This window comes from Gopherus flavomarginatus, chromosome 6, assembly GCF_025201925.1.
Source record: "Gopherus flavomarginatus isolate rGopFla2 chromosome 6, rGopFla2.mat.asm, whole genome shotgun sequence".
In the NCBI taxonomy this organism is placed as follows: Eukaryota; Metazoa; Chordata; order Testudines; family Testudinidae; genus Gopherus; species Gopherus flavomarginatus.
Genome location: NC_066622.1, coordinates 7,275,971 through 7,287,901, shown reverse-complemented (window position 1 = coordinate 7,287,901; position 11,931 = coordinate 7,275,971). Strand labels below are relative to the sequence as shown.

Below are 11,931 nucleotides of genomic sequence, written 5' to 3'. Positions count from 1 at the left end.
AACAATTAAAGAACCAGACAGAGACCGTACAGATAAACAATAGGGAAGTGGGAACCATAATGACAAAACAATAAAGAAATGAGGATTTCACAACCGCTACTATGGATAAGTGATTTCTTGACAGACAGAATGCCATCAAGCTAAGTTTTCTTTAACCATCTTAGGATCTGATTCTTTATCTGGTGATAGTTGGTGCCATTAGGATGGAGGTCTCCTTCTTAACAGCCTGATATTACAGTGTTTTAATGTCATTTAGATGGAACCTGAAGAAGTGACTTCCCACTTCTCAGCTAATGGCAACTGCTTGACTAATCTTTTTAATCTGGCTGCAGAGGAAGGCCTTATCCTTACAGTACTGTGTGAGTTACAACAGTCTCCGTCAAGCATGAAGATCTGAGGGGAACAATGACTGCAGAAGTCGGGTCCATTGTTCCCTGCATCTGGCCCTGGAAAAAAAGAAACAGAGATGGCTGGAGTGACAGGGCACTGCTTTCTAGAAGGCCCCTGATGTTCAGTGGCAGTAGAAGGGTGAAGGAAGAGAGACGAGTCCTCTCACCAATGCCAATATATAGAGGCAACCTTGAAGAAGACAGCTAGAGATCTGATGTTTTCGAGTCGTACACTCTAGCTTTAAAAGCTACGATTATTTCATAATCTTTGTATCTGGCACTCAAAGTGGAATGTTTCGCTTCATATTTTTCCGCAGCTCAGCGAGAGCTCTGGCTCAGGCAACTTTCCCTGCATTGCTCTCCTCTTTGCCTTTTTGTTATTGCAGGAGATGTTTTCCTTCGGGGTGGCAACATAACTCTCAGGTGGTCCCTAGATACCCAGCCTCCCTCCCTCAACTGACAGTTCAGATAACACGGCATGTATTTTTAGCACTAGAGTTAAAAAACCCTTGACTATTAATAGGGTTTTCCTCGTTATTTCCTGTGACCTTAATAGATGCTTTAGGGGGCTGTGATGCTACCCGAATATTTCACAGCAACATTTTGTATCGCTTTGACAGGTTCTCATTTAGCAGCAGCTTTCCTAGCGAGAGTCTCAGCTCTCTGCCTCCTTTGTTCTCATTTTTGTTTCATTTGATAAATTACACTTTCCCACACTGTCGGCCTGTACTCCAGACTCTTTGGAAAGTTTATTGGAATGGCTATTCATTATTCCGTTCTACTCTTTCCCAATCATTCCCCAAACTCCTGCAATGATGGGATTTTAAGATTGCAACAAGCAAGCCCTATCCTTTTCCCAATGCAGTGAACAGGAATGTTGCTTATGACTTCAGTGAGAGCAGTTCTGGACCACTGGTTCACTTTTCTGCTTCTTGTTGCATCAATCACAAGTTAGCCCATACAAGACAGGCTACTGTCCTTAATGACAAGGGCCTGAATCCTGCACGGGTCTCTGCCCCAGTAAACGCTACAGGATATGGCATAATATTGGAGATGGCTGCAAATCTTGCATTTCCTTCAGCATCCGAGCCAGGCTGTCAACTGCTTTAGAGAATCTCTGGAGCTCCTAGCTTCTTTTTTCTGTACACTGAGTAATGCAAAAAAAAATGCTTTAAGGGCAAAAAATGCTTTCAGACGCCAATGAGATTTGGATCAGGCACTAAAGGCCTAAATCCCAAAACCATTGTAATTAATGGGAGTCTTTCCACTGTCTTCAAGGGATCAAGCTACCTGTCCACACGAGCTCTCAACACACTGCCTACTTATATTTATCCACACACACAAAACACTTCTGCCATCAGTTTAATATTTGAGATGTGGCCAGAATATCTGCATATTTTTTTTGTAGCCACAGAAATATGATGACAATTCTAAAAAAAGAAAAGCCAGCCAACAGGCCACATGCCATGCAAGACTGGCTGAGGAAACCAGGCAGTACTGCTTCTGAATTTCTTGGGAAACATATTGAATTATTACAGGATTTAATGTTTGGAAGACAAAATTACCCTTGTAAGTGACCTCGAATGTAATAAAGAACCGAGACTAGTCAGTGCTATGGTTTTATTGCAGAAAATAACAAAGTGATGTACTATAGTAGCACAAACATGTTGTAAATTACTGAGAGTAATAGACCATGCAAAATACTGGAGGAACATAGACTGTATATGTATGTGTGGGTGTATATAATAGATGTGTGAGCTGTATAGGGAAACCATCTATGGACATAATTAGGACTGATGAGTTAATGACTGCTGTGATTTAAAATATATTGGGTGAAGTCCTAGCCTCATCGAAGTCCATGGCAAAATGTCCACCGACTTCAATGGGACCAAGATTTCATCCATTATGCATAGGTATATCTGACCTGTCTATTTCAATGAAAAAGGAAGAGCACTGACAAGAATTAAACAACTTTCGGTCCAAGCTATTTGGACCATGAATTTGCATGTTTGCACAGCTCCTAGTATGGGGCCCTGATCCGTACTGGGTCCTTTCTCCAGAAGACAGAACTATGCTCTCAAAAACAATGTGTTCTTTAGACAACTGTGGAAAATATATAAGGCCATATCCTCAGGTGATGTAAATATGCATCGTTCCAGTAAGTTCAATGGAGCTGTGTTGACTGACAATAGCTGGGGACCCAGCTGACATAGCTTACCATATCTTGGAAGGTAATGTCATTTCTGCCAATTCTCCTCTGTTGCGCCTCACGTATAAACAATGCTGCCATTCTGATAGTCTCTCCACCCTGGACTTGCTTTGCCCAAGGGTAAATGTCAATGTAGGTGCGAGTATGCAGTGTTGTTGTAGCTGTGTTGGTCGAAGAATATGAGAGAGAGATGAGAATCAGACCCATGAGGTTTGGCTCTATCCATTCACTGGCCACTGATCCTATCATTCCCCTTCATATATACTGCACAAGCAGCAGTACAAGCTGTGTTTGACAGCTCTCACTGCTTTCTCACATAGCTCATGATGTATGAGGATTTTCATAAAGCCTCAGCTCCTGGAGTCAGCTGATTTCATCATATTCTCAGCTTTCATTTAAAAAAAAAGTTTCTGTTCTTCATGGCTCTGGAGAAAAGCTTGAAAATGCGACTGCCCAAAGGCTAGAAAACTAAAGGGCAACTAAAAATAAATGCCAGGGGTTGGCAGTATTATGTAAGCTTATATCTTGACTGTGACTAGCCCTGCATCTGGTCCATTCAAACATTCTGTTCAGAAGCAGAAATAAAGGGTGAAACTCTCCCCTCAGTGAAGTCAATGGGAGTTTTGCCAGTGACATTGGTGGGCCCAGGATTTCACCGAAAGTCTGTGGCAGGGCTGGGAAGTGAACTCAAATATTAAGGCTCAATAAGATCAGCGAACTGAGCAAAGCTCAGGCAAAATTCACATTTTTCACAGTGAAGGCAATTGGCCATTGGAATAGCTTATTAAGAGTTGTGGTAAATTCTCTGTCACTTGCTGTCTTTAGATACAGATTGGATGCCTTTCTAAAAGATATGATCTAGTTCATCCACAAACTATTGGGTTACATATGGGAATCGCTGGGTAAAGTTTTGTGGTGCATGTTATACAGGAGGCCAGATTAGGTAATCATAAAGGTCCCTTTCGGCTTTAAAAATCTCTGAATCTTCTAAGTCCCAATTCAGGACCTTAACCCAAGGAGCATCCTTCACAGTTGAAGGGTGTTTCGATCTTGGGTTTCAGTTCAGGGCTGCCCCTAACAATAACCTGAGATAAACAAATGAGTCTCATTTCCCCTATTCCCAACAACGAAAGGGGAAAGAACCTGTTAACGTTTACAGTTTATGAATGAAGCCTCATCTCTAGGGTGACCATGTGCCCTGTTTTGGTTGGGACCATTCTCTTTTTAAGCCCTGTTCCAGACATACCCAGTTTTGCCAAAAAAGTCGGGATTTATCTCATTTCCAACTGATCAGGAACATTGAGCAGGTGTGAGCAACCACACCAGACCCCGAGCCAGCCCCATGCCAGGAGGAGGAGCTCAGGTGAGCCCCACATGGGGGCAGGAGAGAACTCGAGCTGCCAGCCCTGGGCAGCAGGGCTCAGGCGAGCTCTGTGCAGTGTCTCATTTTCCCTCTGGGAAATATGGTCGCCCTACTCATCTCTTGGGAAAGAAGTGCAAGGAAAAAAGTCTCAACTCCACCAATGCAGCGTTTATGCTTCATTTGCTTCCACCCTGCCGAGTGATTACTACAGACTGCCACAAACGCAGAGTAAAGTTATGGATTTCTCTTATCTTTGAACTTTACACCAGAAAGTTGAGCATGACCTATGGGGCTGGGGGGAAGGGCACCAGGCACAGCAATGCTGACTGCATGCCAGAAAGCCATATAAGTATTCTTATTCATCTATCTAATCCCCGCAGCACGTGACAAATTGCCAGCATTCATCTATCTAGCCTTAGTAGGCTTCAGAATTCATGAGTCATATGTTCATGCCACCGCCTTTTGTAAACAAGTATTCTAAATATGCATTGATCTGGCAAACTTCATTATTATTTATCTAAATGTTCTCTTGTCTCCCTAACACTTAATAACAATAATGAAGAATAATTCTAAGTTCCAACGCTGCAAAAATATCCAGGTCTGTATATTTATTTTGCAAGTTTAATTGAGGCTGTTTGTTGCCATAAAAATGAGTGGATTTGTTTTCCTATGTATTATGCGGCTAACAAAATTATCAGGATTCATCTGTAGCTTTTTTTTAAGTGACGTTGAGCTAAATATTAGTCATTGTAAGATGCATTTGTGTTTACAATTTTGAGTCTCTTATGAATTATTCAGCAACAAGCAACCACAGCCTTTACCAATTTATACAGGGACTGCAAATTGGGTCTCCTGGGTTCTAGTCCTCACTCTGCCATTGACTCGCTGAGTGACCTTAGAAAAATTATTTACCCTCTCCATGCCTTAGTTTACCTGTTTGTAACACAGCTATAATAATAACTCAATGTTGATTCAAGGATTAATTCATATTGTAAAGAGCTTTAAAATTGTGAGATGAGAGACCATTTGCATGTAAATTAATTTCCTATCATTACATGAAAGAGAAATCTTGGTCCGGGGTGGCTGAAAACAGCCATGTGATGACTCAGTATGTTTATACAATATTACCTCTGTGGTCAAGAGCAATGTTAACCAATCTGATTATTTATGCAGATGAGTACACCTTGAGTAGCAACTGTTGAGACAAATGGAAAACATTAATCTGAGTCAATTCAGCACTGAATGCAAATCCTTGCTTCTTGATTGATACATTAAAGGAGACTAGCGTCCCCTCACCAGACATCTAATTTCATCTCCCCTTTAAAATGTTAGTTTATAAGGCAAAATGATGCTGATCTAGGGTTGCCAATTTTGGTTGGAGGTATTCTGGAGTTTTCATCACATGATATGATCTTTAATTCCTGGGGACTCCAGGGCAATCCTGGTGGGTTGCAACCCTATGCTGATAAGAGCTCAGTATTGTAATGATGACCACTAAAATCAGGGTATTCGTGAATTAAGATTGGCATTGTGTGTGATTATCTACTCGGTGTCAGAACAGTGGCTGATTTTACACAGAGCCTGATCCTTCTCTCATTTATAGTGATGGCAGCAAGATTTAGCTGACACACTGCAGTACCCCTTGAGCTGCAATATGTAGGTATAACTCTATGCTGTGGAATAGGGCATCTATGATTCCTTGCTATCAGTAACACCCTTGCGTTTATTGCCCGGTGTTTGAGCCTTAACGTTATTTTTAGATAATGCTCTATATCTAATTGTGCAGACTATAGGTCAGAATAAGTATGAAAGCCAGTATATTTTTCAGCATGTCATTGGAACTAAATTCTTGTTTGGATTTTATTCTGCAAGAAGCATATGGGCATATCCTGTTACTGCAAATGGGTATCCAAGTAAGATAGCACTTACATGTATTTTTGATTTACTCTCACTGTACACTCACTTCAAACTGATATTACTGTATCAGGTTGTAAAGAAGCAAAGACAGTCACATTTAAAGGACACCAGATACTGTCTGCTTCAATTTTTTAAAGCAGAAAAACTTTCATCTCTCTATCCTTGAGTTTTCTATACTTTTTTACTAAATTTTATTCCAGTGCTACACCTTAATCTTTTTCTCCTCAAATCTGTATTTATTTACATTGCAGAATATTTTGGAGATGTCTTATGGAGAATCCTGTAGGTTGCTTTTTTTTTTTTTTTTTACAGTATTGGTATTAAATAGGTTTAGCTTTTTACAAAGATTCCTAGGACTTGCCACTAGAAACTGACTTAATCAGAAACATTTAAGTAGGTCTGATTTCAGCCAGCAGAGGGCAAAGGTACACACCAGTGACTGGCACTATATAGACAGCAAAGAGAGACCAGTTCATTGTATGACATGATTGCCTTCCTCTTTTCTCCCTCCCTACTCCAAAAAAGCACCCAAAGCTTTGGAATGTTGAACCAATTCAGTTATTTGTTTGGTTTAACAATTCTTTATAATTGTTTATGTAATTCTGATTTTAAAAAAACAATTAAGAGAATGTATTAAAATGGATTAATGAAGTTTAGAATGTCTCCTGTGGTATGTTCCTCTGAACATATGGGATGAGACAGCACTGTTCCTAGCACTGAAGATTTTTTTTTCATATATCATTATTTAATAGAGGTGTTTTGGTCTTTGTTTTTTCTTTATTACAGTAACCAAACCAAGATTGGGGTCCCACTGTGCTCGGCGCCCTACAAACACAATGGGAGATTGGCTGTGACCCCAAAGCAGGGCTGGCTCAGCTTTTCTGCCGCCCCAAGCAGCAAAAAAAATAAATAAAGAAAGAAGACGAGCGGCGGGACTTCGGCAGCAGGTCCTCCCTCTCTTCCTCTTCGGTGGCAATTCAGCGGCAGCTCAAAGAGGAAGAGAGGGAATGAGGGACCCGCTGCCGAATTGCCGCAGAAGACCCAGGTGTGCTGCTCTGATACCGGATGGAGTGCCACTCCTTTGAATTGGCCGCCCCAAGCACCTGCTTCCTACGCTGGTGCCCGGAGCCGGCCCTGCCCCAAAGAACTTGCAATCTATATGAAACAGACAAAGGGTAAGAGAAAAAAGAGAGCTTGAAGTGACTTGCCCAAGTTCACATAGCAGCTCAGTGGCTGAGTCAGATTCCTGACTCCCAATCCAGTGCCCTACCTCAGCCTGTGCCGGCTCCACCTCAGTGTAAGAAAAGACCTCTCCCCTTGCCCACTTTGTTTCCCACACTACAGGCAGATCCTCCAAGGAACTATTCACATTTATTTCCTACCAGCCCCTTCCTGTCCCTTCACACTGCTCCTTATCTCAGGTCCCTTACGCTGGCCACCATCCAGGTTATGGGTATAACTTCCATGCCAGAGGGAACTGGTGGAATGCAGGTCTTTAGGGCTAGAGTGTACCATTTAGTTACTGCCCTAGCTGGCACACCAAAAATACTTAGAGCGATGCACTGCTTGCCATAAGGAATAGCCAGACTGGGTCAGCCCCATCAGCCATCTGCTCCAGGACCCTGTCACTTACAGTGCCCGCACCAGATGCTTTGTAGGAAGGTGTGAGAAACCTGCAATAGGTGGATAAATGGTGGGATAATTAGCCCCCAGGAAAGTTTCATTGTCATGATTAGAGATTGTCTTCAGGTTTTGATCCTTTCAAAAAGTTTTTGTTTGCATTAACTGTTCTAACTGGATACTCTTGCCATCCGTACCCGTCTTGCTGAATCTTTGAATCATCCTGTAGCAGTGAGTTCCACAGTATTATTATGCACTGAGTGAAGCAGTACTTCCTTTAATCAGGTCTGAATTTACTACTTCTTTGAATGTCTCATTCTTGTGTAGTGAGACAGGGATAATAGAAGTTCCTAATCTATTTCTCTGTTCCATTTGATATTTTAGATACTACTTATTTGTCACCTTTCTAAGATAAATAATCAAAATCTTGTCAATCTCGCTTCAGAAGTCTTTTTCCAGGCCACTAATTATTCTCATCCACCTTCTCTGAACCCCTTCTAATTCTAGAGTATCCTTTCTGAAATGGGGTGACCAGAACTGCACACAGAATCCAGACAAGGTCACACCAATGATTTATATAACGGCATTATGAGATTCCCCATAATATTCTCCATCCCATTCCTTATACATCCTTACATCCTGCTCACTAATAGACCACAGCTGCAGGTAAGCAGAGGACTCCACTGACCTGTATACAGTGATGCCCAGCTCCCTTTGCTCGGTTCTATTAGTAGTGCACGGTGTATTAGTAGTATGGTGTATTAGTAATTCAGATTTTTCTCTCCAATATAAATTTACTTTGCATGTACCAGTATTGAACTTCATCTGTCATCATGATGTTGTCCAGTCACTTAGCTTAGTTAAGTTCCTTGGAGCCTTCTCTAGACTTGACTAATCTACATCAGAGATAGCTCAGTGGTTTGAGCATTGGCCTGCTATAAACCCAGGGTTGTGAGTTCAGTCCTTGATGGGGCCATTTAGGGATCTGGGGCAAAAATCTGTCTGGGGATTGGTCCTGCTTTGAGCAGGGGGTTAGACAAGATGATCTTCTGAGGTCCCTTCCAATTCTTATGATCTGTGGTTCTTAACCTTTTGGGGCTCAGGACCCATTTGTAAATGTTTATGGCCCGTTGCAACCCAGTAAATAGTCTGGGGGCAGAGGCTCTGGGTGGTTTCGGATAGGTCTTGGGTTCTACCCTGAACCCATCCCACTGTGGCGGCTCCTGCAGCTCCTGCGCTGGCAGGGGCTGGCTGGGCTCGGCTCTCCGCTCTGAGCATTGAAACCTCTGGAGTTGCAGCACTGCTCAGGTTGGGCCCCACCTTCATGACTGGACAAAATCTGGAGCTGTGACCTGGGTCGTGGGGTTGCAGTGCCACTCACTCAAATTTGACCTACCCGGGCTCCCATTGTCATGATGGCAGGGCCAAACCTGAGGGGTGTTGGGACCCCAAAGGTTGTAGTGCCTGGAGCACAGAGGTTTGCCCAGCCAGCGCTGTGGGACAATAGCCACAGGAGCTGCCATGCAGCCCTTGAAACATTCTGGGGACCCAGTTATGGGTCCCAACCCACGGATCGAGAAACCTTGGCCTAAATAATCCAGCGCTCCCCTGTGAATGGGGAGCATGGACATGTGTGTCCCCTTCAAGGGGTGCCCCATGATAATTCTGCCCCAGGCGGGGCAGCCCAGCTAGGAGGGGGGAGCTGGGTAGGCGCAGCCTGGCTGGGAATGGGGAGCCGGGGACAGACTGGCTCTAGTAGCCCGTCTTTCTTGTCAATTTCACAACTCCAGCATGAAGCCCTGAAATTGCCTAGTCAGCCAACAGCCAATGTAAGTAACACAGCGCCTGCACATACACTGCGTCTCCCTAACTATGCTGACATAAACCCTATGCCTGAGATGGAGTTGTTGTCAGTGTAGCAGGGCATGTCCACACTTACCAGTAGATCGGCATTGCTGCAATCAAGTCGATTTAGCGGGTCTCGTGAAGACACTACATCGATGGGAGAGCCCTCTCCCATCGATTTGCGTACTCCACTTCCCTGAGAAGCATAAGGGATGCTCTCCCGTCGACCCAGCGCAGTGTAGCCACTACGGTAAATGCATCTAACTACATCAACTTCAGTTATGTTATTCATGTAACTGACATTGCGTAAGTTAGATCAATTTACCGTGGTAGTGTACACCAGCCCTTACGTTGGCTGGACAAGGTTATAGTTTGAACACTGACATAATTAGGTCAATGGAAGGCAGCTTACGTCGGCATAACTGGGTAGTGTAGACCAGGCTTTAGAGAGTGGAGATTTCTGAAAAAGCCAAGAAAGAGAAGGAGAAAACAATTAAACCAAGGAAACATCTGCAAAAGTTTTTCTCCTATTTCAGAATTTGAGGAATGCTGTATAATGGAGGGGATCTCAAACTTTTTCATAGTGCAGACCACATCTTAGGAAAGAGATTGTCCCATAGACGCCTTGTGTCCTGTTCATGATCAGATAACCTTCCTGTGGCAACTCCAGCAATCGCTCACATGGAAAAGTAGTACTGGGAATATATTAATGTATCAGAGCTGCCTTTTAAAGGGCTTGAACAACTGGAAATGAGAAGGAAGCACAGCACAATGTGACTAGCCATCCACCAGCAGCTGTTTGCTGATCATAGTTTGAGAGCCCCAATATAACCAACTCTCTCAGTTCATTTGAATTCAAGTGCACTGAATTAGGTAGTGCCCCATAACCTAAAACTAAAACCCTTTAGGTACCTTTTAGGAAAAACACCCATGGAACTGTGGTAACCTTATGTTTCTTGTTATAAAGTAATGCAAAAGGCTGGTCTCATTAAACTTTTAGCAGCAGTGCATTTTAGCTCTGTATATAAAGAAAGCTGAGTACTGATCGGATTCTTGAATTTGTTCAAATCTTGCTGAAAATGTAATAGGTGAAGTGCATTACATTTTAGGATAAAAGGCAGAAATTCAGTGGGATTGTTCTGGTGCCATCATAAATGAACCATAGCTTTGCTATTAAAATCTATACCACATCACGCCACTTACTACATATTGAAAAGCCTTATTTATTGGTTCATGCTAAAAATATCAAAGCCAAAAAAACCCCAAAACGTGTCACTAGTTTTCAATGTAATATCCTTGATGGTGCATAGCCCTGGGTGTATTTTGCAGGTGGGATTGGAAAAGCCTGTCTGCTGGGCATGCAGGGCATGAATGTAAAGGTAAAAGTACAACGCATGGAGGAAAAGAATGCAGGGAGTGTTAGTAAGAAACATCTCTTCTTTTAGGCCTCAGTTTGGGGAAGCATGTAAGCACCTGCTTAGCCCTACCTTATACAGGTAAATACTTCATGCACATATTTAAATCCCATTGAGATCAATGGCACTTAAGCCTGTGAAGTACTGATCTTGTACCACCAAAGTCAGTGAGATTTTATCACTGATTTCAGTGGGAGCACCAGAGCAGGCGAAGGGTCATGGTTTGTTGAATAGGGAGTAGCGTCAGCTCAGAGTTAAGGCTAAACACATGTTTAAATGCTGTTCTGAATTGGCACCATATGTTATTTAAAGAAGCAATTCTGAACCGTCAAGAGAGTCCAGGTGTCCCAGATGAAAAACAGAAAGGTCGCATTAGTCACAGTACTCAAAGTGCATACAGCAACCACAGCTCTGCTGAGGAAAAGCCCCCGAAGCAGGGAAGGAGAGCTGAGGGATACACTGTTAGTATTCGTGCATTGTGGCAGTGTCCAGGGGCCCCAGGCATAGTCCAGGACCCCATTGCACTAGGTGCTGTACAAACACGGAACAAAAAGATGGTCCCTGCCCCAGGGGCACTGGAACAGAGGGGGACAGAGGGCCATGGCCCCATCACTTTTTACCCACAATATAGGGTGGCCAACTTTCTCATTTGTGAAAACTGGACACTGAGCGCCGGAACCTCCCCCGCCCCCGCTCCACTTTTTCTCCTGAGGCCCCACTCAGACAGAGAATACCAAGTCATTTCAGACACTTCACTGAACAGCTTTCAGTCTCTGCTGCCCCAGGCTGGATTTGAACTAGCGACCCACAAAGGACAGGGTCTGGGTCCTCTTACCCATCCTCTTAGAGTCACAGAGTTTAAAGCCAGAAGCAGAGCATGCTAGTCTGATCACAAGCCACCAGAACCACCCACACGCTAATATTAGACTACTAGAGTATTACAGCCCACAGGAGACTAGGCTATTATGGATCTCAAGAAGAGAACAGGAGAGGCCTAGGTGCACCAGTGCCCTAGGCCTTCACAATGGCAGGGAAGTGATTGAGACGTACTGGGAGAGATTCCTGCCCACACACTGCAGAGGAAGGTGAAAACCCCTCCAGGGCGCTGCCAATCTGACCTGGGAGAAAATTCTTTTCTGACTCCATATATGGCCATCAGTTAGACCCTGCTAG

At 43.4% G+C, this 11,931-nt stretch overlaps 1 long non-coding RNA gene across 1 annotated transcript in view; it reads left to right on the top strand.

The window, feature by feature from the left end:
* Positions 1-4,439: 4,439 nt before the first annotated feature.
* The window catches only part of LOC127053244 (uncharacterized), a 45,764-nt gene continuing 38,272 nt past the window's right edge, over positions 4,440-11,931 (top strand). The window contains exons 1-2 of the long non-coding RNA XR_007774973.1: positions 4,440-4,559; positions 6,665-7,053. This is a non-coding gene — a long non-coding RNA (uncharacterized LOC127053244). The remainder of the gene's footprint in view (positions 4,560-6,664; positions 7,054-11,931) is intronic.